Source organism: Hyaena hyaena, unplaced genomic scaffold (genome assembly GCF_003009895.1).
Source record: "Hyaena hyaena isolate Hyena2069 unplaced genomic scaffold, ASM300989v1 scaffold_0, whole genome shotgun sequence".
NCBI classification, from domain to species: Eukaryota; Metazoa; Chordata; class Mammalia; order Carnivora; family Hyaenidae; genus Hyaena; species Hyaena hyaena.
Window position 1 is genome coordinate 8,541,254 of NW_024080632.1, and position 25,927 is coordinate 8,567,180.

Sequence of the window (25,927 nt, forward strand, 5' to 3'; positions counted from 1 at the left end):
GGACGGGGTTCCTTTGCTCTCAGGCAGGAAGCGCACCCAGAAGGAGCCAAGTCGGAGCCTGGAGAGCTTTGGGGGATCTCTAGGCGGCCTAAGATATTTGTTTCGGGCGGAGTCACCCCTGGCTAGAGCCAGACTTGGAGAACAGGGTGAGAGTAATGGACTCTTCCAGAACACTTCCAAAGCTTATCCTCTGTGATGACGCCAGGCCAAGACTCCCCGGGTCGAGCAAGGCGTGGCCCAGGGGATTCTTTTAAGTCGTCTACATACAAGGCTTTAAATTATATAGAATTACTCAGTGAATCGCTCCCTTCCTCCCTGCCTTCCTGCCCACCTCCCTCCCCCTCTCTCTGTGATTCTGCCAAGAAGAGTCTCTTTTGGATGCTGGCGAGCTGCAGTAGACAGACGAATGACCCTGAAAGCTGTCCCCACCTGTGACTGTGTCCCCTCTCCTGGCAGAAAGGACTCTGCAGGTGTGATCAGGGCTAAGGTCCTTGAGAAGAGGTGGGGCCATTCTAGTCACAGGAGTCCTTGAAATCCCAGAAGCTGCCTTGGCTGCAGAGAAAGAACTAGGAAGATGGGAGTGTGACAAGGCTCCGGTGACCCTGTGGCCGGTCCCGAGAAGTAGGGGTGACACCTGTTGGGACAGGACAGAGGCCTCCTGGAGGTAAGAGCAGCCCCCAGTGACAGCCAGCAAGGAAACAGACACTTTGGTCCTGCAAGGGTCCGGAACTGAATTTTGCCAGCACCCAAATGAGGGATTTGGGATTCTCCCCAGGGCTTCTAGAAGGGAACACAATCCTGCTCCAGTGGGACCTCTGACCCGCAGATCTGTAACATAATATGTTGTTTTAAATGATTGTATTTGTGATAATTAACACTTACTCCCTTTTTTGACTTACACACACACACAAATTAGCGAGCGCGTGCAAGAAGCCCTCCCACTCAGCGCTTCCGGAAGGGCGTAAAGACTCCGTTAAGATGTAATAGCATTGCAAGGTGTCCGTCGCACTTATTTCTAGAAAATAAATAGGAAGGAAAAAAACGCGGTTGTCACAAGCAACCGGGTAAGGCTTTGCAGCGCGGGGATGACGGCCAGACTTTGGAACCAAGCAGAACTGATTTTCACCCTTGGCTCTGCCCCCTTCACGCGGTGGGCCCTGAGTGAAGTACCTTGACTTCTCTGAGCCTGTTTCCTCAGCTATGAAAAAGGAGCTCCTGGGAAAGCCGTCCCTGGGCCGCAGTGCAGATGGAAACACCGTATCATTTGTAGACAGCACAGCTAGTGAAGTGCAGGAAACAATATGGTCCATTATTGTTACTCTTAGCCGCCCTCCCAGCAGGCAGTCGGTTCGCTTATTATTGCCTGTGATCTCTGACTCTGGCACTGCAGGGCTGCCCTGAGGGGGCCTTCTGGGCAGGGCTGGGGCAGACAGTGTCCAGACTCACCAGGCCTGAGCTGGTCCCTGTCACCCTGACACACGGAGAAAAGCAGAGAGGAAGGAACCCGCAGGCTGGTATGAGGCTGGGCGGCCACGCCTGCACGCAGACCCTCTTCTCCACCTAAGAGGCTCTGGCCCTTTTCAAGGACGGGGACTGAAGACACAACATACCCAGGCTGGGAACAGAGTAGTGCAAGGCTTCTCAGCCCTGACCAGGGAGGTGGCGTGTTAGGGGCATTTGTGTCCCGGGGGGCAACTTGGGGGAAGGGAAAAAAAAAGGCAGAAAAAGAAAGGGCTTTGTTCTTCGCATTGTGGGCTGTGCTTAAACAAAGTGTGGCTTGGAGGGCAGACAGGCTGGGGTTAGGGTGCCCGGTTCTGCCAGTTCCTCGCTGTGTGGCCTTGGACAAGTGGCTTCCTGTCTCTAATGACAACCACAGAATGCTCATTGAACCCCGGCTTCGTGCCGGGCTCTGTTCTAAGCAGATACAAATATTAGATAATTTAATCCTCACGACAACTCACTGGAGTAGGTATGATTGTTATCACCATTTTACACATGACAAGACAGAGGCACAGAGAGATTCTGCACCTTGCCCAGAGTCACACAGCTACTACGGGGCAGATCCAGGATTCCATCCAAGGCAGTTTATACTTTGCTTGTATGTGGGGATATATTATTTTCAAGACTTGTGGATTTGCTGTTGACTGTTTAAATCTTTAATGGCTATGCTTTCTTTTTTCAAAATTCTTAAGTTTATTTCTTTATTTTGAGGCAGAGAAAGAGAGAGAGAGAGAGCATGAGTAGGGTAGGGACAGAGAGAGAGGGAGAGAGAATTCCCAGTAGGCTCCACCCCAACATTGCGCAGAGCCCGACGCGGGGCTCGAACTCACAACTGTAAGATCATGACCTGAGCCCAAATCAAGAGTCAGATGCTGAACCCACTGGGCCACCCAGGCGCCCCTAAGGGCTATGCCTTCTTACCTCAATTTTTTAGATTCCAAATGTACTCATAAGAGTCTGAGGTCACACAGGGGTGCTTCTATCATTACGAGACTGGCTACGGACCCAGGTATCCTGACTTGATAGAGAGCACATCTCTTCCTCTGTTCGTTAAGCCGGCACACACTTATTTGACGCCTACTGCATACCCCATTCCGCGCATATATGATGTGCCTGCTGTGGCACCTCTGCCCTGACCCAAGCCCCGATCCTCCGCCCCATCCCACGCCCACCCGTGTGCCCAGGAAGCCAGGCCCTTCGCGGAGGAGAACTGCCGGGAGGCTTCCCCCGCGTTCGGGGCCCGGTCCGCAAGCCGCGGCGCCGCTGGGAGCCGAGCTTTCCGCCGGAGCACCCTCCTCGTTCCCGGGCGCCCGCCAGACTTCGGGGTCTTCTGCTAAAAGGGCGGACCCCAGCCGGGCAAGGGTCCTGGGCTTACGTGCTGTCATAGAAGGAATCGTACAGACGTGGGGCGCTGGAGGCTCCGACTGCGCCTGCGCATGCGCGCGCGCGCGCGTGGTGGGGGGCGGTTCCCAGAGAAGATTCTGCCCAGGAACCTCCGAGAGGCGGGAGCGCCTGCAGGGCCGAGGGGCGTGGCTCCAAGCCCCAGACACTCCGGGACACGACGGTGACGTCACCGGCGGCTCTCGCCTCCGCTCCTGCTGCGCATGCCTCGCTCTACCCCTCCGCAGGTGAGACTCTCTGACTTCTGCTTCCGGGTCCCGCCTTGCCAAAGAAAGGCCATCGGTGGGTCGGAGCCAATACGGAGGGTGTCAAGGTTGACTCGCAGCTCGGCCACCTCACTCAGTGGGGGACTTCGGGCTTGTTCCTTGGTGCCCCCGAGCCTCAGTCTTTGCACCTGTGAAATGGGCATCCTGAGGGAGTTCTGTTCGCTGCTGAGTGTCTCTGAAGAAGATCCTATGCTCCTTGGGTTGCCTGACACTCTGAATCCTTCCCTTCCCTGGCTGTGGGTCCCCCGGACCACCTAATCCTCACCAGGCTGACTCTCCTCAGCCCTTCGTTCTCTTCCCCGATCCCTGTCCTTTTGTGCCACCTGCTTCTCCTGTGCCCCTGCTCGTGGCTTGCTCTGCCTCCCTGGGCCTTCCCCCACCACTCCCCTCAACATGTGGGGGCTCACGGTGTCCCCCACCGCCCTGCCTGCCCATCTTAGCGTGCATTGCCTCTCTCTGCCCAGAATATTTCCCTGCCCTAATCGCTGCCTCATGACCGAAATGCAAAATCTTGCCTAGCCTTCAAGGCCCCGATGAAATGATTTTTCTTTCGAGAAGATTTCCTGTGGTCCTGTCCCCGCTGTGGTTTTCGTGGCGTCTTCTAAGCACCTACGAAGGATAATCACGGCAGTGAGGACGACGGTAAGAGCAAGGGGGTGTGCTCGGCTGTGCCAGTGGCCTCCCCGGAGCCGTGTTCTTCGCCCGGCCACTCTGTCCTCCCCTCTGGGTCTAACGGCAGCCGTGGGACTCACTTTGACCAACGGAATAGTAGCAAATTCAATGAGTAGAAGCCTGAGAGAGCGCCCAGGCCTTTCTTCCCACGGACCGTCTGGGGCTCCTGTGATTGCTTGGGCTAGCCCGCTACAGGATAAGACAGGTCTGTCTCCTCTCTAAGGAGAGGAGTTAGTTATTCCAGCCCGGGGCACCCCCGATCGGCCAACGTGAGTCAACTACGAGACGTGTGGGTGCACCCCAGTTGAGGTCAGAAGAAGCACAGAGCATACCCAGCAGAAATACCCAGCTGACTCCAGGACGCAGGAGTAATCATAAATGATTATATCTTGGGGATGCTTTGTTACACAGCAATAGCTAACTGATACAATCATCACCACTCAGCCCTTCCTGTGTGCCAGAACACCCTCTGGAATACACTATAAACATGATCTGATTGGTCCTCACCTGAACTGGGCATGATTCCCATTTTCAAGATGAGGACACTGAGGCTCAGAGAGCTTGTCCCTTCTCTAAGCCAGTGGCCCTAGCACGTGGCTCCATACCTTTCCTGGGAGCCTGATCCTGGCTTCCCTACTTTCTGCTGATGTGGCTCAGGGCAAGTGTCTTTTGCTTTTTGGGCCTCCTGTTTCCTAATCTCGGAAGCAAATATGATTACAGTTATCACGGTTATGGCTTGGTGCAATGTTGCGATACCAAGATTGATACAATGTTTACAAATTACCAAGATTGATGCAATGTTTGCAAATTGTGGAGATGAGTCAAAGTATTAGATACTCTGTTTCTCTTTCTGTTCTTTTTTGTTGTTGTCTGATAACCTGATATTTTTAGAGCTGTCATCTCCTCCCAAAGCTTGGAGGTGAAGTCTCCTTCACCTCCTTGAAGACGGGGTCCATGTCTAACTCTTCCGGGTCCCCCACCACGGTGCCTTGCCCACAGATCTGCTTCCATAAATACATACTATAAGTCTATTTTAACTCCTTTCGCTGGAAAATTAATAGTGAACTTAGTGCCCTCCGAAGAGGACATGGGAAAATTATGAAACATAGCTTAGTGTGACGGCTTTGAGTTAGACTCTGATAAGAACTTCTAGGGATGGAGGGGAAGCCATGGGGTTTTTTTGTTTTTGTTTCGGTTTGGTTTGGTTTTTGCAAAGGAGGTGTCCCACCTAGAGCCCTCTGAGCAAGTCTGTAAGCTCTGGAGTAGGCATAATTTTGAATCTATTTAGAGACAAGGGGGTGGTACCCAGAACGTGACCCCTGCGTGCCCTTGCCTGCTTCAGGGATCCTTGTGAGACTCGGGGAGAAAGCAGACAGAGCTCCTGCCTGTTTCCTTGCACTATTTTTCTCTGCAGCTGTCTCTGCATTTCAGAGTTCACATCTCTGCCAGGGACTCTATTTTGGGATTTGTGGGAACAGGCGGGTTTCGGCAAATAGGAAGCTCTTGAAATCTCAGCGAGCCTGTTCCCCCGGGGGCCTCCCAGCCTACTCTGAGGGCAGGAGAGGTCCAGGGGGGGTGCCCGGGGGCCCCCCCGACATGTGCAGACTGGAGAGAGGACGGCCCTTTCCCAGCAAAGCCCCTCATCCGATGCAATCAGCGATCAGCGATCAGTGCTCCGTTGTGCTGGGAGGGCCAAGATGGGGCTCCCGGGCAGGGCGCCCGCAAGCCTGCAGACGCAGGGCCTCATTTAGGTGCAAACCGACACCGAATGCCCCCACATCCCCTCTGTCTTTGCACATGGAGAGGAGTGGCAGGTGGAGAGCTGCCCTCTGTCTGGCTCAGAGGAGCCCTGGGGCCTAGGCCTTAGCGTTGCGCAGGGGACTATGTGGCGGTAGGTAGGTGGGCGTGCACGTCCCTGTGTCCGTGTATTTGAAGATGTATCTTTGCAGGGGCTCAGAGCAGCGCATTCGCGTGGGCCGGCCTCGTGCGTATCTGCATTTTCCAAGCCCTGAGCGTGCGTCTGTTGATTTGTACATGTGTGTGCCTTGTGCCTGTGTGTCTGCCTGCATCATATTCTAGAAGCCCTCATCTTTAAATTTGGTTTACCTTTTACTTATTTTTGAGAGGCAGAGACAGAGCATGATGTGGAGAGGGGCAGAGACAGGGAGACACAGACTGGGAAGCAGGCTCCAGGCTCTGAGCTGTCAGCACAGAGCCCGACGTGGGACCCGAACCCATGATCCTGAGATCATGACCTGAGCCCAGCTGACGTCGGAGGCTTAACGACTGAGCCTCCACGCCTTCCTTATCTTTAAAATTTTAATTTGCCCGATTTGCATTTATAATATCTGTTCATTGTTTATGATAGCTAGACACTGCAGAGAAGCAACATATACACACATATATGTATATAAAAGCTACAAGTAGATCAGACAACACACACACATAAATTTGGTTATATATAACATAATATACAATAATTATATCTAATTCATATGTATGACAATACTATATAATTTATACAATGATGCATGAACCCGCCACCCAGAGAAAAACCCTGTTCATGAATTGTATATATATTTTTAGTCTTTTCCTATTCACATAGATGTCCTAAAGTGTAAGCTCCATGACAGCAAGAATGGTGTTAGTATTAGTTACCGCTGTATATTTTATATCTTTCAAATACACACACACGCATACATATATAGATACCACACATACAGAACGTATGCCAATATATTATCATGATTGACTCTATGACGGAAAGTTTACATACATATGTATTACACGCGAATGACTGTTTGGACATATTTCAAAATCTACCAAAGTAAATTTGCTAGAGTGATGTTCAAATATTCAATGTATAAAATTTCTCAAAGTAGAGCCATGATCGGCCAACAGTTCTATACTCTATTTTTAATCTTTAACATTTTTTTTAATGTTTATTTATTTCTGAGCGAGAGACAGAGAGAGACAGAGCACAGATGGGGAGGGGCGGAAAGACAGGGAGACGCAGAATCCGAAGCAGGCTCCAGGCTCCGAGCTGTCAGCACAGAGCCCGATGCGGGGCTCGAACTCAGGAGCCGTGAGATCACGACCTGAGCCGAAGTCGGAGGCTTTACTGACTGAGCCGCCCAGGCGCCCCGCCATAAATAGTTTTTGAATGAACAAACCGGCAATCCCATCAGCCCCGCTCTAGAGAGACAGACGGCCTCCGACTCAGAATCCACCTCCTTCTGGGTTGCAGAATCTCAGATGCACTCGCGAGGGTAGGAAGAGATGAGGAATGGAACGCCCCGCGGAGGACCCCTTGCTGCCGACGTGGGGGACAGAGTAGGTCTCCGGCACGAGCTCCCTGTCCAGGCATCTGCCCCTGGGCTGGTCCATCAGGGAGGGAGGGTGAGGAAGGGAGACTCCAGGTGCGACCTCCTAGCTCCTGCTGCCATCCATCAACGGCCTCCTAATGAGATAACAGCCCTAATGTGTGAACATTGATTTCTGGGGTGACAGCAAAGGGGGATGATTTACATTCAACGTCCCATCGGTGATGCACCATTGATCTCCATGGGCACTGAAACATTTACTAGGGAGCGCAGGACTCGAAGGTCCCCAGCCAGGAGGGAGGTGGCCAAGTGACCGGTGGCTTAGAGATTCAGGATGTGAAGCATCTTTCCTGAGGAAGAAAAGCCCAGAAAGCAGATGAGGCAGCCCAGGAATGTTCTGGAGCCAGGAACTCACCCTGAACTCCAGGCCAGAGAGGGTAATGCCAACCTGAGCCTGAGTGTGAGCCTCAGTTCTTGGAGCAGGCGCCATAGGACACCTCCTCAGCGAAGCCTTCCTGGACCACCCTAATTACAATAGCCACCGACACTCTGTGTCAGATCATCCTCCTAGCTCTCTCTCTTTTTAAAAATTTTACATAAATCAGGCTTTATTTTAAATAAATAAGACACCCCAGGCACCAGGCCATTGCCAGTCTGGTCTTTGTCAAGGGAGATTCGCTTTCTCTAGGATTTCATATAAATGGAATCACGTAGTGCATCCTGTTCTGTCTTTGACTCAGCACGACGTTTCGAGATGTCCCCGGGTTGTGAGGGTTTCGCGTTTGGCTTGGGTTCTGCGTTTGGTCCAGGTTATTGCTGAGTTTGGTCCATATTCTGTGGTGTGAATTAATGTGATCTCTTTATCCACTCACCACTTGATGGGCACTCGGGGACCACTATGAATAAAGCGGCCGTGAACCTCCATGTCCGGGCCCTTGTGCGGACACGCATTTTCCATTTCTCTTGGGTAGAAACCTGGGGAGAGCCTGCTGGCTTGTCTGGTAAACGCGCCTTTATAAGGAATTGCCAAGCTGGTTCGTAAAGTTAGCTTTCCCGTTGGACGTTCCTGATCTGCACCTGCTGACGGTCTCCATTACCTCGCCTCCTCGTCTACGCTGGCACCGCCGCGTGTTGGGCTCTCTGCAGAGCACTTACTCTGACTCCCTCATCTCTGGGTATGTGTGCATGCGCCTGCTTCCCTCCCTGGACTCCAAGCCCCCTGAGAGCAGGGACGTGCCTCCTGACTCTCGTCACTGCATCTGCACGTTCTGCTTGGTGCAGGGGAGGCACCTGCTGATTTTGTACAACGAGCGATAAACCCCTCCGGGCTGGCGTTCCTCGGAGCATCCGGAAGTGCCCTCAGCTCCAGAAGCCAAGGTGTCTCTCGTCGACTTTGCCAACACACTCTCCCCGGGGGGAGGAGATACTTCTTGCCCTGGGCGGTGGCCGTTTCACCCAGCGCTCCCTCCCGAGTCTCCAAATCCGGGATACAAAGGGCGCCCACCCCAGCCGAAAAAATCCCTTGGCTTCCCATCTCTTTCGCCTTGCAGCCCAGCCTCCTGAACCTGCCAATGGGGTTCTATGACCTTGATCTTTGCCCTTGACCTGTTGTATCTCGCCACTCTGCTCCCTTCCCTCGTGGAATCTACGCTTGTTAGAATGTGTCATGGTTTTCTTTTTCTCTGCATCTCTGGGCCTTTGTATAAATGGCTCCCTTCCCCTAAAACTCTGTCTGGCACTGAGAGGATCTGGAAAGGGAGAAAGAAAAAAATGGTATTAACAGCAACCAGTTGAAATTCAAAACACCAACTGAGCCCTGTTCTAGGTATTTACATGTACTGATAAGAGAAAAAAAATCATACATATAACAGTAACTATCATTTGCTTTACATATTTTCTTCCTTATCCAAATGCTCTTGACCCATTTTATAAATTAGGAAACAGACGCACAGAGAGGCAAAGACACTTTCTCAAAATCCACAGCTCACAAGGGAGAGAGCTGAACTTTGCACGCAGCTCTGTCTAGAACCGAGGCCGGACTGTGCCCAACAGATAGACATACTGTCCCCATGTTGCAGGTGAGGTCAGCAGGTTCAAGGGGAGGAGGCGTCCTCCCCAAGGTCACATAGCCCGTGAGTGGCAGTCAGAATCAGAGCCCTGGTTTGACCCTCCACCCCTCCTGGCCTCCCCACTTTCTAGTGTGCCCCATACTCTTCCAACCAATGGTTGGCCCCTGCCCTGGGTATCACCCTGCAGGCCTCTCCCCTCCTGAGAAGGAAGGAGTCGGCACCCTCAGGGTCTGTCCCGGAAGGACACGGTCCACCTACGTCCAGGCAAATGACAACCGAAGTCCCCTCAGCCCTACCTGAGAGGCTGGCTGCCCCGCCCCGGGCTCCACCCCCACAGGAGAGCACGGATCTCTTCACGGGAAAGTCCGCTCACCAAAGGGAAGGTCAGCTCTCAGCTGGGCCAGAGCCCTGGGAAGGCTGGTGGGTAACTTGTTTGCAGTTCATGGTCCCTCTGGGTCCTGAGGTCAGGCCCCTCCAGGTGTCTCAAAGCCAGACCTTCTGTCTCTGAATAAACAGAATGTGGAAAACCACACACACACACACACACACACACACACACACACACACACACAGGCACACACACACACATGCATGCTTGTGCCGAAGTATCCTCTCTGCCGCCCCTTTACATAAATGCAATACACAGACACACCTATAGATTCATATACTTCCCCCGGAGCTCCGTGTAATATACCTACAAGGGTATCTGCACACATACACTGTTCCGCATGACACAGCTTAAAGTGCACCTGCACGCCCGTGCACCAGATGCACGCTCTTACCTAATGCTCACTCACACGTAATGCACGCTCACACTCCTACCTAGTGCACACTCACACGCTCACACACTTGCACAGGTAATGGAGCAAGGCATAAAAGCATATGCGTATTTGCACAAACATTCCCAGACATGCATGCAAACTCACACTCATGCTCTCCACCTAGACATGCATGTTGCACACCTACATCCACATGTGTACAAATACTCCCACACATCTATGCTTGTACAATATGCATCTGAAAACCTTCATATACCCCACATAGGCGGACACACACATGTGTATCCACATGCACACACACGCACACACGTCTGTCCTCAGACACACATGCACGTTGGTCCCATGCAGATGTACACGTATGTCATCTACAGGACTGCACAGAGGCACAGCCCCCGCATACAGAAATGTGCGCATTTCTGCCCATGAACCCCAATATACAGAAACTTGCACACGTGTGCACACCCATATGCCATACGTACACACATATCTACACACGCACACGACTCGGAACCTTTCTGGACCTGATCCTTTCTACACACCATCGTCCTTGCCGAAACTCTCATTTCCTGCTTGGAACAGCCTACTGAAATGTCCCATCACGACACACTTCATTTTCAGAAGACACTTGATACCCTTTGGAGACGTGCAGAGGGGCCGGGGTAGGGGAGTGCGGGGCGTGGCCGGTATGCATTCAGCAGCCTCCAGTGAGTCGGGTAAATGCCTCATTTATTTGCAGGCCTAATCACACCTCCTCCCAGGGCTTTTCATCTCTTGCCCAGAAATTCTCTCTCCCTCTCTGTCCTTACACTGTACATTATTTATCTCTGTGCTTTAAAGGCCTTTAGGGGCGCCTGGGGGCTCAGTCGGTTATACAACCGACTTCAGCTCACGTCATGATCTCCCAGCTCGTGAGTTCAAGCCCCATGTCGGGCTCTGTGCTGACAGCTCAGAGCCTGGAGCCTTCTTCTCATTCTGTGTCTCCCTCTGTCTGCTCCTCCCCACCCCCCCCAAATAAATAAACATAAAAGAAATAAAGGCCAACACCTTTGCCCTGTATTAGAGTCTCCTGGAGACTGAGCTCCCAGAGGGCGGAAGCAGGTCTAAATTGCTTTGTCCTCCCTGTGGCCGGGCTGCGTGGTCCCCAGTACTGCAGGTGCTTAATACAAGCAAATTGAAATGACTGCTGTTTTGATGCTACCGTGTATGAGCATGGAGGATTGGTGTCCAGATGTCCATCAACCCTTAATCCAGCAAGCTGGCCAACCAGCATCTTCCCGGAGGTGGCAAGATACCTTATTTCGTGGACTCTAACATCCCACCACCAATGGATCTGCCATTACTTCATATCTCACTAGGGAAGGGGAGGCAACACTGTCATTCAATTTATTTATTTTGAGAGAGAGAGAGAGAGAGAGCATGAGCAGCGGAGGGGCAGAGAGAGAAAGAGGGAGGGAGAGAGAATCCCAAGTGGGTTCTGTGCTGCCAGCACAGACCCCGATGCAGGGCTCGATCCCATGAACAGTGAGATCATGACCTGAGCCGTAGTTGGACACTTAACTGACTGAGCCACCCAGGTGTCCCATCGGGTGCATTTTTTAAAGGCCCAGGTGGTTCTGTGGTGTGTCAGGGTTTAGGATTATGGAGGGATATCCAATGGGTACAAAATGCTTAGTAAAATTAGTAAAAATACACAATGTCGTTATTTGTTTCGCCAGTATTTTGCTTCTCCTCTTCCACCCCCCAAATTCCTGCACTCAGAACACGTTAGTGACAAACAGATTCAGCACGAGAACATGTTAATTAGAGCTGGGATCTGAACCCAGGCCTATCTGGCTCCCTTCTCTCCCCTCCCCTCCCTTCCACTCCTCTCCCTTCCCCTTCTCTTCTTTTCCTTTCCGAACTATTACAAGCGAATAAAATCATAGGGAAAAATGTAGGATACCATGTTTCCAACACTCAGCGTTTCCCAGTTCATTATTCATCCAATCAACAAATATTTATTAAGCACCTGCTCTGTGTAGACTCACAGAGCTGTAGATCGACCAGATAGTGTTGGCTTCACAGAACTTCCATTTTATCATATTTGCTTTAGATGTCCACCCCCCTGCCCCTAGAACGACATCACTACTAACATAACAACACAAAGCTCCTCATTAGCCCTCCCTTCTCCTCTTTCCCTCCTATCCAGCTGGGACATCAAAACTGCCCCAAATGTTGCGATTATTAACCCAAAGATTTATCACGCATTTATTCATTGATGCCTTAGAGCATTACTTTGTAGGTTTTCGAGCTTTTTATACATAGTGTCATTATATAAGTATATCTATAATACATACATTGTACAATGTATATATTTCACTCACTATTTTGTTCTGCCATCTTCCAGGTCAACGCATGTAGCTTTTTGGTTCCACTGTGTGGAACCTATTTAATTATAGGATGCCGTAACTGTGGGTTTAACCGTTCTCTTCCTGAGGGACTCCAACATTGTTTGCACGTTTCTAATATAAGCAACGCCACAGTAGATATCCTCGTATGCATCCACTGGTACCTGTGCATAGAGTCTCGTGGGTCAATGCTTAAGAGTATGATTGCTGAGTTGTGATCCGCAAACTTCGGCTTTACAGGCTAAATCTAGATTGCCCTTCACCTTGGGTGGAAATCAAGCTACTCTCCCAGTGGCAGACTACCTGTCGCTCACCCACACTTGTTTTTCGATTTCTGTCAAGCAGATGGGGGGGTGGCGGGCGGGAAGATCTGGAGGGAAGAAAGTCTCTCTGGTTATAATTAACACTTGCTTGATTATTAGTGAGAACAGCCATCTTTGCCAACCTTTATTGGCTATTTGGATTTCTTTTGCTGTGAAATGCTTGTGCTTATCCTAGTTCTTATCTAAAAAGCAGTTTATTTAATGTATCATTAGGTCAGAGCTCTTGACCATTCCACCGGCCAGCTTCTCCGACTGAGAAAAACAAATGCGTTGGAAAAAGGGAGGCAGAGGCAGAGAACTTCTTCCTCCAAGGGCTGAGAAAAAAGCTCTTATTGACTGGCTTCTATCACTCATCTGATTAAAGGTACCACTTACTTCCACATGCTTAGAGCTGGGGCCGGAGCCATTCATAAAACTCATATTGAACGATCGGCTTTCACAAAGTTTGCCTTAATGTTTTTGCACCGTATTGATCCGTGGGGGGAACTATAAAAATTGACACCAGAGTAAACTTTGAAAGATGGCTCTCGCTCAGCCGAACTGGGATCAATGCAGATCGACCGGGACGATGAGGGAGGCGAAGAAACAGCCCCTGCTCCATTAGCTGCTCCCCGCTCGACCAGCAAATCTCTTCTGGATCTTTCCCGGCTGTGCTTAGGGATGCAAACGCAGATGCAGTGCTGGTCGGGGGACGTGGAGGAGAAGGTCTTCATCCTGAGGGGAGCGATGCCTGTGTTCTTAGTCGTTGTCCCTTAGAAACCTCTTTCCCCCTGTGGTGGTAGTTATGCGTGAAGAAGCCATGGGGAGGAAGGAGGAAAATAAGCATTTACTGAGCACATGCTATGTCCCAGGTCTCTGCGGCGGACTCTTTGCAGACCCTAAGGAAGCAGTGAAGCTTAGCTCCATAACTGCCCTTGACAGGGGCTCCCAGGTGCCTCTGTCAGTTAAGTGTCTAACTCTCGATTTTGGCTCAGGTCATGATCTCACCGGTTGGTTTGTGGGTTCGAGCCCCACGTCCGGCTCTGCACTGACAGCGTGGAGCCTGCTTGGGATTCCTTCTCCCTTTGTCTCTCTTTGCCCCTCCCCACTTGCACACTTGCTCTCTCTCTCTCACTCTCTCTCTCTCAAAATAAATAAACTTAAAAAAATTGTTTTGCAACTGTCAGATGACCTCAGACAGATGCGCGTGGTCAGAGACACTAAGAACATCACGGGGCAAGAGAAGAGGGCAGTGGCTGCCTTGAGCCTATTTCTGGGCCACCGGCCAAGTATATGGCAAGGAATATTCCACCCTGGACATGGGCGGAGGTTTGGAGTAGGGGGGGTTCGAGGCGTGTGTGCAGGAGGGAGCTTCCTGGGTGCTAATGGATGCCACGTGAGCAGAAACACCCCACGGTTAAGAGAGCGTTTATTATCTCCATCTCTCCCACCAGAAAATTTATGACCCTTTCCAGTTCTGACTTGAAAGCTCACAGCCCAGGACCAGCAGCGATCACTTCCCGGCGCCTCCCTTTTCTAGTTCTTTATTTATTTTTTTCCCTTTCTCTAGGGGCCGGGGCATTTGCTTTCTTCAAATACCTTTGCTTCAGTGGAAACTGAGAGAACACCCCCACCTCGGGGGGCTGGGTGGGTCGTCACTTACTGGGGAGATTCCGGGGGCTGAAGGCTCCTCCCACCCCACACCGTAAATAACCTTACTCCCTCCCCACCCCACAAATCACTCCAGATTTTTGGAGTAAATAGTAATTGCTGTGTTTTCCCCCTGTGGGCATAGCTGAGGGTATATGTATGAGCGTCTGTGTGCTTCACTTAATTTTTTTTTTTTTTTGAGCCTTGTAAAAAGCATTTTCTGTCCCACCCACCAATTCTAAACACTCTTTTAAAGGGATTACCGCTCTTTGCCTCTGGAGTCAGGGGCTTGGAAAAGCACTTGTAGGTTGGAGATTTACTGCTGCTCCAGGGAGCCCAGAGATGGACTGGCTCAGTTCAGGGCTGGAGGAATGTTCTTCTATTGTTTTGCTTCGGGGACAGACCCTAGGACACTCTTAATGTCCTCTGTTCTCTGCCCATCCCCCCTGCCCCATCTCTGGCCTGGGTTATTCTTCAAGATGATGCTAGTAGCCTCCTCGCTGGTTCCCCTCACTGGTTGTTCAGCCCTGTTCCTTCTAATCTAATGACCTTTCTGAGCCTCTGGTCTGACCGTCGTACAATGCTAGTCATTACTTCTGGTTCCTGCCTTCAAGCCTTCTGGAGTTCTCCTGTCTCTGAGTTCCTCCTCCCAAGCAGATCTGGGGACAGGGGTTTGGATGCAGGTATTTTATCTGAGAGATGCTAGCAGGGAAGCGGAGGGGGCAGGATGGTGCATCAGAGAAAGGAAGGGAGGCAGAGGTGGTTACTCCTGTGGGCTCCTGGGGCTCAGTCCCCCCGGGGGAAGCTGGGGGGAGGAGGCGGTCTGTGTAGAACACGTCTCTGGCCACAGAATTTTCCTTTCCCTGATTTGTTTCGAGTCGTCTCCAAGGGCGTTCGCTCCTCTGCCCTTCTGGGTTGCGCCTGTGCCTGGCCGAGCTAGCCTTTGCAGCTTTGAAAGATGCACAGCACAGACAGGGCGATGCCTGGTGGACGCGGGGTGCAGAGGCTGGCTCCCCGGGCCAGGGGGTGGGGCAGGACCTCCACCTGCCGCATCTCGAGTCACTTTTACAATAAAGCCCAAACTCCTTAATGTGACTCAAAGCCTCTTCAAGATCTGACCCTGTCGGAAGTTTCAAGCCTCATTTCTTTCTCCAGCTTTCTTGCCATCTAGAACCTTCCATTCTGGCAGCATTGAGCTCTCCTTATACCCCAAACACTTATACCCCCAAGTGTTTGAGACCTCTGTGTTGTTCCTGCTGCCCCTTCTGTCTGGGCATCCTTCCCAATCGTCTCCACCTTCAGGAAGGCTCTCCTTGGGTCTGGATTCAGTCTGAACTCCAGGAAGCCCTTCCTGATCTCTCTGGGTTGGAGCTGCCTCTCTTTTGGTTTGCTCCACTATGCACTGTCCACACTTTTACCACAAGAATTGTTCGTTTAAAATGTACACAGGGGGTGCCTGGGGGGCTCAGTCGGTTGAGCGTCCGGCCCTTGATTTCAGCTCAGGTCATGATCTCAGGGTCATGGGATCAAGCCCCACATCAGGCTCTGCACTGAGCATGGAGCCTGCTTGGGGTTCTCCCTCTCTCTCTCTCTCTCTCTCCTCTGCCCTGCTCACACACACACTCTCTCTCTTTCTAAAATGAAATAAAGACATCAAATGTACACCAGTGCTTAATTGTCTGTCCCCTCCACCAGAGTCAAGTCCTAGGGGATGGGACTGGTGCTGTATGCAACAAAACTTAGTAGGTACTCAATAAATGTTGAATAAACGGATGGGCTGAAACGGGTCATTCTGCATAAAAGGCCCTTTGCGTGGGCTTTCCTCTTTCCCAGCCAGGACACAAATCCTTCACCCGTGGTCTCAATGCACCTCCTGTCTGGGTGGAGAATAACGCTGGGGTACAGTGGTAACGCTGGGGTACAGTGGTAACACTGGGGTACAGTGGCAAATGCAGGGAGGTTGGGGTCAGAAGGCCTGAGCCTCAGAACTTTCTGGAATGAGAACTTGCCACTTCCCCTTTGCAGTGGTCTGGAGGGGGCCAGTAGACTTGACTGGACCCTCATTCCACCATGGCTTTCCTTCTTCTCCGACAGCAGAAGCGAGAGCTGCTGGGTGATTACTCGGTCCCATGTGTCCCCACCATGTTTCCCTCCTCGGGAACACTGACCTGCACGGCCCCCACTGATGGCTCCCGTGCCCTGCGGGCTCCGGGCGGGCTCAACCAAAGGAGAGCATTGGCGGGACATCAGAAATGGATGCCGTTAGGGTGTGTGTTCCCCTGACTCCGCTGTGGCGGGATTGCTGTGGGGGTGGGGATCATGGCTCCTATTAACTGCCCCTTCCCAGAGCCACGCCCCTCCTGCCTTGTGACAACCTCTCTTCTGGCCCCAGAGTGATAACGGCACCCCACTTTGCTAGCCTTATGGGACGGCAGCATTCCTTGTGAGCTCCTCAGCCTTTCTCCACCCCTGTAAATAGCCCTTTATTTACCTGTGCTCAAATTACCCCAGGTGAGGGTCCCATCTCCTTCCCACCACGATCCAGCCAGTGGTCCAGGTGGTAACTGTTGAGTACGTAGGAATGACCCACGAGAGGGAGGCCGCTTGCCATCACACGGACTCCCGGGCCCGCTCTAGCACTGAAATACTCCCGGGGAACCGACACGTCTCCCGGGGGAAGACGGAGGAGACGAGGGCACACAGAGCAGTGTGGTGCGCCGGTGAGGAGCTTGGGCTCGGAGTCAGACAGACTGCGGTTTCCACATCTGTGCGGGGTGGATAACTATCTCAGTGGCAGGGCTCCGGGGAGGACAGCGTGTGCGTGCAACACACGCAGCGTATCTTCAGGTGGAAGAGACTCATTATGAGACACACAGGACGGCCGCTCCGCTCCCTGCGCCATCTGCCACGTTATGGTTGTAGATGTCCTTGCATGTCTGTCTGCCAGTCTTTCCAATGAAAAGCTCCATGAAGGTGGGGTTTCTGCCTTATAAACTTCCTTTTTAAAAGTGTTTATTTATTTATCTTGGGAGACTGAGAGAGTGCGTGAGCAGGGGGGTGGTGGGCAGAGAGAGAGGGAGAAAGAGAATCCCAAGCAGGCTCTGCACTGTCAGCACAGAGCCCGACACGGGGCTTGATCTCACCAACCGTGAGATCATGACCTGAGCCATGATCAAGAGTTGAACGGTCAACCCACTGAGCTGCCTCGGTGCACCACCTGCCGTGTATACTTCTATAATGTCCTCAATGCCAAGCTCAGGGCTGGGCAAACCAGAGACGATGGCTGGAAGGAAACCAACTTGTACTGGGAATCGGTATTATTCTCATTTTGAAGATAAAATATAGAGACTTGAATGATCGGTGAGCTTAACGGGGCCACACAGCTTGAATTCAGAGCTGATTTGAATGGATGGACCCCGCCGTCTTCCTGTGCTGCTTCACACGGAGGTGATGCTTTGTCCTTGCTGACGCTTTGTTCCCTCTGTTAAGGACAGAGACACCAGTGATAAAAGTCTTCATCAGGTTATGTGATACTGTAAGCAACAGAAACCCATTCTGGCTCCCATGTGCACAGAAATGGTTTTAGCGTTAAGAGAAACAAGTCTTGCCCAAAGGAGCAGAACCAGATGTCAGAAGGGACAGAGCTTATCAAGGGCAGGATCTGACTAGTAGGGAGCAATGGACAGTGTTCCCAGGAGCTGCTTTGAAAGTAAAAAAACTCCACTAGGATCTAGTCTGTGAGTAACTCTGCAGAAAATTCGGATTCTGGGGAGGAAATGTCTGATTGGCTCAGCTGGTGTCACATGGCCTCTTGGCCGAAGACAGGGAGGGATTGATGGACTTTGAGACCACATGCAATGGAGGTGGGTAGGGGTGGTTTCCAGAAGGGAAAACCAGGGAGGGGCCGGAGATGAGAAGGAAAGGAAATAGATACGAGATTAGCCCCAAACAGCTGATGCCCACTGCAGCGATAGTATCAGTTGTTTTCCCACAATGGTTACAATTTACTGGGTCTTTCCATGTGTTACAGGGATGCTGTGTACAGTTGTGCAGCCTGTGTCCTGCTCAAGGCCATTTGGCCTAGGCAGCACAGGGCTGCTAAGTCCCAGCCTAGTCTCTGCTAGCCAAATGGCTGCGTCTACCCAGAGGAAAGGATCTCTTTCGTAATGTGCAAAAATACACCAGGCACTTTGTATAAAACATCACATTTAATCCTCTTAACGACTCTAAAAGGCAGATTAAAGTTGGTAACAAATCCTTTGCTTCTCCTCCCACCGAGGAGCTGGTCTAATCCTTGGAGAACGGGATTCATACTCTTTGCATCATTGAGGTCTCTTTCCCCACCCCTTGAATCTGGAATCGCCCCAGTGACTTGCTGATCAACAAAGTGGTGGAGATAAATGTCCTAGGATTTCTAAGACTAGACCAGAGGACCCTTGCTGCCTTTTTTCTGGGTTTCTTGGACCCCTGCGCCACTGTACACAGGGTCCGACGATCACATTCTCTTGATCAGTTGCAGAGCTCGGATTCAGGGGAGGGAGGAAAGCCATGACCGCTTCCTGGGAAGAGGGTCAAACCGTGTGTGTGCTTCTCCAAAATACCAAAACATGAGATGAATTCATTCAACCAATATTTATCTGTTGAGCACCTGCTCTGTACCAGACCCTCACAGAAGCCCTGGGGAATATGGTGATGAGCAAAACAGAAAAGGTTTCCTCATACCGGTCAGAGTCTGCATTCTGGCTTGGATAAATGGATTCGTGAACTGGAAAGAAAAGTTAAAAAATGTCTGGTCTACACCTTTCAACCTGATGCATATGCCCCATAAAATCATCTCGCTGTGATATAAGATCTGATTCACCCTTTCTGGGTTAATTACTTAATCATTCATCCTCTGCATTCATCCTTGATAACATTTGAGAAATTTCGAAGTCGCAAGAGGTAGTTTTCTGTTTCCTTCTTTCCGTGAGATGCCCTGCACGTTGCCTGGCTTAGGAGCAGAGTGCTGCCTGTAGCTCTCACAGTTGACTCAGGTCCCCTGTCACCTCACTGTGGACCGAGGAACCTGCTTAGTGGGCCTGTCGGAGAAGGAGGACATGAGTGGGGATGAGTCAGATGGAGTTGCATCATCGTGACTCAGGCCAGCCAGCGTCCACACTGGGACTGAGCTGCAAGCTTCAGGATTCGTATGGGGAGGTTACTTCAGGCCCGAGGGCTGGGGCTGGGTAGCCCTGAGGAATTTCACACGTGGTGCAACCACAGCCCGGGTTCTGTTCTGGAATAACACATGTAAGTGGCGAGGTAAACTCCTGAGTCACAGAGCTGATCTGAGCTCTTTCTTCCCGGGTGCCTAAGAGAGGAGCAAAGCCCAGACTTCAGCGCCATCAACAAGGTTACATGACAAAGTCAACAGTTTGAACTGGGAGCCAAAGGCTGATTCACGCAGGCGGCTGCCTTTCCTTGCCTGAGTCAGGCGTAAAGGATTAAGTGTGCTATTTTGGGGAGTTCTTAAGTGCTCCCGCGGAGGGTTTCCAGCAGAAGTGTGTGGGTTCCCATTAACTCCCCGACACACCTTTCAAGATAGAGTCCATTTATTTTTTATTTCCATTATTGGGCAACCAAGCAATTACTATTTATTGCGATCTAACTCTGAGCCCCCCCAGATGCATTTTGTATTTATCACTTAGGTTTATTTTTCTCCAGATGTGTTCTGCAGAACACGAACTTTCTAGCATGCTTCATAGGTGGGCGGGGCGAGGAGGTGGGGAGGGGTGGTGATGTGCCTAAAAATAGAAAATTCCCATCAGTACATGCAAAGTACAGGGGTAGGGGAATACTTGGTTACATTTTCTTTGACAGATTCCTGTACTCTAGAACTTTTAAGGTTTCCAAGATGCTCATATGCATTTAAAATCTCTAAAAGGAATGTAGATGATAAATTCCCCCCCAAACTCGTTTTGGGCCACAAGACCCCCCCTCTTGTAGAGCAAAGGAATTGTGTTTTGACAAAGGTGCTTTGAGAATGACTGTCCTTGAATTACCAACTTAGAAAAATTCTTTCAAATTATGGGTGAACGATTCACCAGAGAGCTTGTTAAAAATGCAAATTCCCACCCCAGATGTTAAAATTGGGTAGGTCTTGGGTGAGGCTCGGAAATATTCATTTAATAAACTGCTCAGGCGATTCTGATATGGGTGATTCATGACGCCCACTGGGCGCTGAGAAGTGACTTGTCGCAAAACGCGTTTTTGTAGAGTTGGAGACTGGCCTGGAGTCCCTGTTGCGAAAAAAGAAATTTGCCCATCATCTGTTGAGGCACGCCGGGCCTCATATGCATCAGAGATTTCCATAACTAGCGATTAAGTGTTCAGTGGTGGTATCGAATTCATGGATAGATAAGGAAAAAAAATAGATGCATAAATTAATGAATATATGCCCCTTATTCTAGGCCCTTATACCTCTTTTGATGCAACCCAAGAGCATCAAATTTGCTTTGGTCAGTTCCTCTGATGACAAAGAAAACTGAGATCCTGAGAAGTTCAGTAATGTGTTCAAGGCCACACAGTGAGTTAAGGTAGAATCATCGTTGTAAGTCGGCTGTTTCCCATCACAGATGCCAGGATCCCCATTCCAGAGCCAACCTTGGACTCCAGAGCCAGATTGGATTATGTTTCTTGGATCTTTTGCTTATTAACTGGGCGGTATTGATCCACCCCCAAGACGTCTCTGGGCCTCAAGTGAAAAGTGAAGAAAATAATAAGTCGCTTTGTCACATTGTTGAAAGTAGTAAATGAGATAAAGTATGTATACCCTTGGCATGGTGCCCAGCATGTGGTAAGCCCTTTATAAGTATTGACTACTACCAGTAATAATATTGATAACCACGAATGGTATGTAAAAGAGGCAACCAATACATGTTGAGAAGGAAAACGAATCCCTTTTGTGAGATAACAATGCAACGCTGAGAAATTCGTAAGGTTTGGCTTTTCTTGTGTGTCCAGATATGCATCTAGACACAGAACTCACTGGAATTCACCTTATCCAGCATCCAACCCTCGGTAGAGATGCACTGTGAGAAAGCCCCGGCAGCCCCATCTACTCTCAGCTTATCACCTCTGCTGACGGTGAACTCACCACCTCATGAACCAGCCCAGTCACTTCCTAGAAAAATAACAGTGCTTTTGAGTGTTGACCAAGCGTCAGAGCTTCCAGAAGCTGTTCCTCCAGAAAAGAGCTCTGCAATCAGATGAGCCTGGGTGATGTCATACGTTCTACCCGCTTCCCTTCCTTATAGATACGTATAATGCCTATTGTCATGTCCAAAGCTCTGAGAAGTCCTGCAGTTGAAAAAAAAATTTTTTTTGTGGACCCCAAGGCTCTCTCCCTATCCATTTGACCAAAAAAACCCTACAGACAGCCTGTTGAGCTTTGATTTTTCGCCCCTGTGGAATCACTTTGAGGACTTCTTCTATGTTAGAAAGCAGTTCCTAAGTGATTTTTTTTCTTTTTTCTTTCTTTTCTTTTTTTTTTTTTTTTTTTGTAATCATGCTGATATTAGTCCAGGATCATTGGAGTCGAAATACTACTGTTGTCCCTTCTGAACACATACCTCCCACACCCAGGGCGGCAGCTGGCACACACAGGTGTAGGTGGACTGGTGGGTCACAGCTGGTGTGGATTCCCACCGGCTTGTGTCTGAATGATACTGCTTGCGAAATGTCGTGACTATCGCTTCTGCCAACCGCTCCTTATTTCCCGAGCCAGGCCGCTCTCAAAACCCACCACACCCCTTCCCTTGTTGCCGTAGATCAGCGTCGCAGTGCCTGAGCCCTCCTCTTCTCCACGGGCCCCTCCACTCAGCTCAGATCCTGGATCTTCTGCTCTCCCCTTGCTTCTCAGGCTGGCCAGTGACTTCAGTTTCTCTCTCCTGTCCCCTGAAAAAAAAAAAAAAAAAAACGTGCCTGGCAGGAGAGGTTGGTGGTAAGCCAGAAGGCCGGGCATGGGGCTGATGCTCCCACGTTACTATTTGACCTTGAGATTCAAGCCTGCGTGAGCGCATACACAGGCACGCACACCCTGGCCAAACTCCCCCCAAAGCAGATACCCAACCCTCTCGCCCCTTCCCTGTTGCAGCGGGGGACTCCCTCGCCCACACGAGGCGAAGCCACTTAGAGAATTTCCAGAGCCCTTGCTTGGGGAGGGGAGGAAGGTTAAAAGTGTACATGTAGCATTCTTTCTGGGCTCCACTCAGAAGCCGTCGGGGCAAAGGGAGTGGGGTTTCTGGTTTCAAAGGGAGCCCGGGAAAAGCTGCTGCTTCTCCTTGCAGCCCCTCTTAGGAAAATGGAGAGCTTTATTTTTTTTCTTGGGCAAAGCAGAGCCGTAAATCACCAGTGCTCCTCCGATGCGGGAGCGAGGGCGGGATTAGGGCTGTTGGGTTGGATTTGTTTGAGTGTCTTTTGGTCTTCATCGCCCTCCCCCTTCGAGAACATCAGCCTGTAAGTTCCCATCCCCTAGAGAACACAGCGAAGGCATCACGTTAAATATTTAGAACAGGAAAACCACCTCACGCTGCTGGATGGGAAAAGCAATCTCCGGAAACGGCGCTCGTGTGGCCCCCCCTTCTCTCCCTGGACCCCATATGTGAGAAGACACCCTTTTGATACCCAGCGTGTCACCCCAAACTCCTCCTGAGAAAAGAGAGAGACTTGGCAGGCTCGCTGGTGAAGGCTTGGCTGGGAGAGGGTTTCTCTTTGGAGCAAGGTTTTGTAGGCCAGGGATAATCGATAAAATACATTTTTAATAGCCTTTTTTCTTGTGAGTAAGGTGGTTATGGGGCGCATTGAAGGGAGAAGAACACGGTCTGCCAAGTCATCTGCGAAAGCACCACCCACGTCCAGGTGCCTGTTTGTGTTGAAATGCAACCCTGTTTGTGTTGAAATGCAACCCAGGGTACCCCCCTATGCAGAATCTTCTGTGGCTCCCTATTGCCTCGGGAAGAAAGGTCAGGTGGCCGCACAGGGAACAGAAGACACCTCAGAACTTGGCTCGAGTTTGTGTCTCCCTTTTTCCTCATCAAAATTCTCATCCCTTCCCTTACTATCCATGCATTTTCATATCTTGCTTCCTTTTTTATACTTGCCGTTCTCTGTGGCTAGAGCGATATGTGCTTCGTCATCCCTTCGTATTCCTGGAAGGGTCTGGCCTGACTGGTATTAGTTTAGAATACTTTAGCAGTAAATAGCAATAACCAGTAAAGAAGACGCCTCACCTTGTGTAACTGAGATGTCGAGTTACACAGGGGCTTCAAGTAAGGCTGGATCCAGCAGCTCAAGCAAAGGCAGGAAGGGCTCAGTTTCTCCCCACTCGGTGTGGGAGACACCACATGACAACCTCGCAGTCACTCTTAGATCTCCCTTAACTGCAGTAGAGCAAGTCTAGACCTCATATATTCCTCCCTTCCCCCATACCCCTCAAGAGAAAAGAGTTTCCCTCTAGGTAACTCCTGTACAAGTCTTCGGACTCATTCTTTCAGTGGCCCAGACTAGTTCTTGTGTCCATCTCTGAACCAATGACTGGGACTGAGGGCATCATATCTACTTGCCTTTATACATGTCATTCTCTCTATATGAAATTCTTTTTGTGGAACTCCTATTCAACCCTCAAAACCTGGCTCAGATGTCCCATAACGCTGTTAGGCTTCGCATTCCATTCCAACCTCTCCCGGGTGAGTGAGTGGCTCTTTTTACCGTGTTGCCAACTCACTCTGTTTCTTTTTCTTTGTGCACCCATCCCATTGCCTTGTGGTTGTGTGTTAAAAATTTGTGACTTCCCCTGTGAGTTCTTCTAGGATCTGACCACACGGTATCTATCAATAGCCCGTATGTTGACTCACATGCTGTCAGGCCTACAGAAGGTCTAGAAATACCTGTTGAATGAACGTATGTACAATGTGCATGGACATCTGCTGTCATCACATGTTGCTTTCGTGTCACCAGGCAAGGTAGAGGTTCTTGAACTCTGAGAATCAGCTTTGGCTCGGAGCTTGAGTTGATCTTAAGATATGACACTTCCCTGTCAAGCCCCACCTCATTTTTGCAACACACACACATACACACGCACACACACACACGCCCATCCGCACACATACACACGCACACACACCCCTCTCCAGGATCATCTTAGGATACACTCAGTCCTGAAAACATAATCCCAGGCAGGTTCTAAACATGGATGGAATGTAGGTCAGACTCTCGGCAGGATGCAGGTGGGTGCCCCCAAATAGGGTAATTTAGGGAGGGTTTAATAGAGGGGCATTTGCGGAGGTGTGACTGGCTTACAAAAGTGTGAAGCATGCCAGGATTAGCAACCTCAGGAGGCTGTTACAACCTCGAAGGAACCAGGAGAAGAGACAGACTGGCGTCTCATAGGAGCAGGGGCTCTGGAAAGAGGGAGACAGACAAATCCCAGCATCTAGGAGGGAGGAATCCAGGGAATAAACGCCCGATCTCATTCTTCTCCTGCCGGGGGCTTCCGTTGCCCAAACTCAAGCCAACACGAGGGAACCAGGGACCAGCCTCCCAGGACAGACAGCAGAGCGCAGAAGGGTGCACGGGCACATGGAAGGTGTCCGCAATATGAGATCTTGGAAAATGAAGCAGTGATTAGTAGGGGCGACAGGGTTTCCTATATCTGCTAAAATGGCCTCATTGCTTCTTTTCAGATCAGGGAAGGGTGCAGACTGTCTACCTTAGTTTCAACTGGATATTTGACAAGGGTTTTCATAACATGTTTTTGGAAAAGGTGGCTAAGGGTGGGCCACACGTCCGAACCGATCCATGGGCTCCCTCGCAGATTGGATAATGATGATCCAATGGCAGTGGCGGAAAAAATCAGAGACTGTCAGAAGGATGGACGTGAGCCCGGATCACAGGCTCCGTCTGCAGGCTCCCATCTGCTGGTGGTACCAGTGCATTGGTTGAAAAGAGAATACAGCTGTTCACGATACTTCCCAGTGACCAAAGGTCGGGAGAACTCGCTAACAGTCTGGAGGACAGACCGGAACGGCAAGTGGCTGCAATGATGAGCTGAGTTCAGTGAAGCTGAGTGAGGTCTCAATGCTCACAATGCGAAATGCAAAAATCCAATGCCAAGGAGGGTTTTTAAGGGATGAGAACAGTTGGCCGGGTGAACAGGACAAAGGTGGCCGAGTTCATCCAGGTTGGAGGACCTGTCGTGAGCAAAAGAGTGTCGATGTGAAGCAACCCACAAGTGTGCTGTGTCTTGGCTGCTAAGGGGGGGTCTCAAGAGGCAGGAAGTGAGGAGAGGTAAGGCAAGAGAGTCGGAAAATGCCCTGCCCGAGCAGAGCTTCCTGAACAGCACCAGGCTCACCCTGGAGGAGATTGGAATTCATGCACAAGTTTTTAGCAGGTGCATAAATAGACCAGATTATTTATTTATTCCCTCATGCATAGACGTGTGCACTTACTTATTTTGTTTTGTTTTAGTCAGTTAAGTGGCGCAGTTTTACATCCGTAAAGTTGGATCACGAGGATTTTCGAGCGTGCAGAAAAAATCGAA

The 25,927-nt window shown here is 50.5% G+C and overlaps 1 long non-coding RNA gene across 1 annotated transcript in view; it reads left to right on the top strand.

Moving 5' to 3' along the window:
* The first annotated feature begins 375 nt into the window (after window positions 1-375).
* The window catches only part of LOC120244975, a 76,267-nt gene continuing 50,715 nt past the window's right edge, over window positions 376-25,927 (top strand). The window contains exon 1 of the long non-coding RNA XR_005531679.1: window positions 376-664. This is a non-coding gene — a long non-coding RNA (uncharacterized LOC120244975). The remainder of the gene's footprint in view (window positions 665-25,927) is intronic.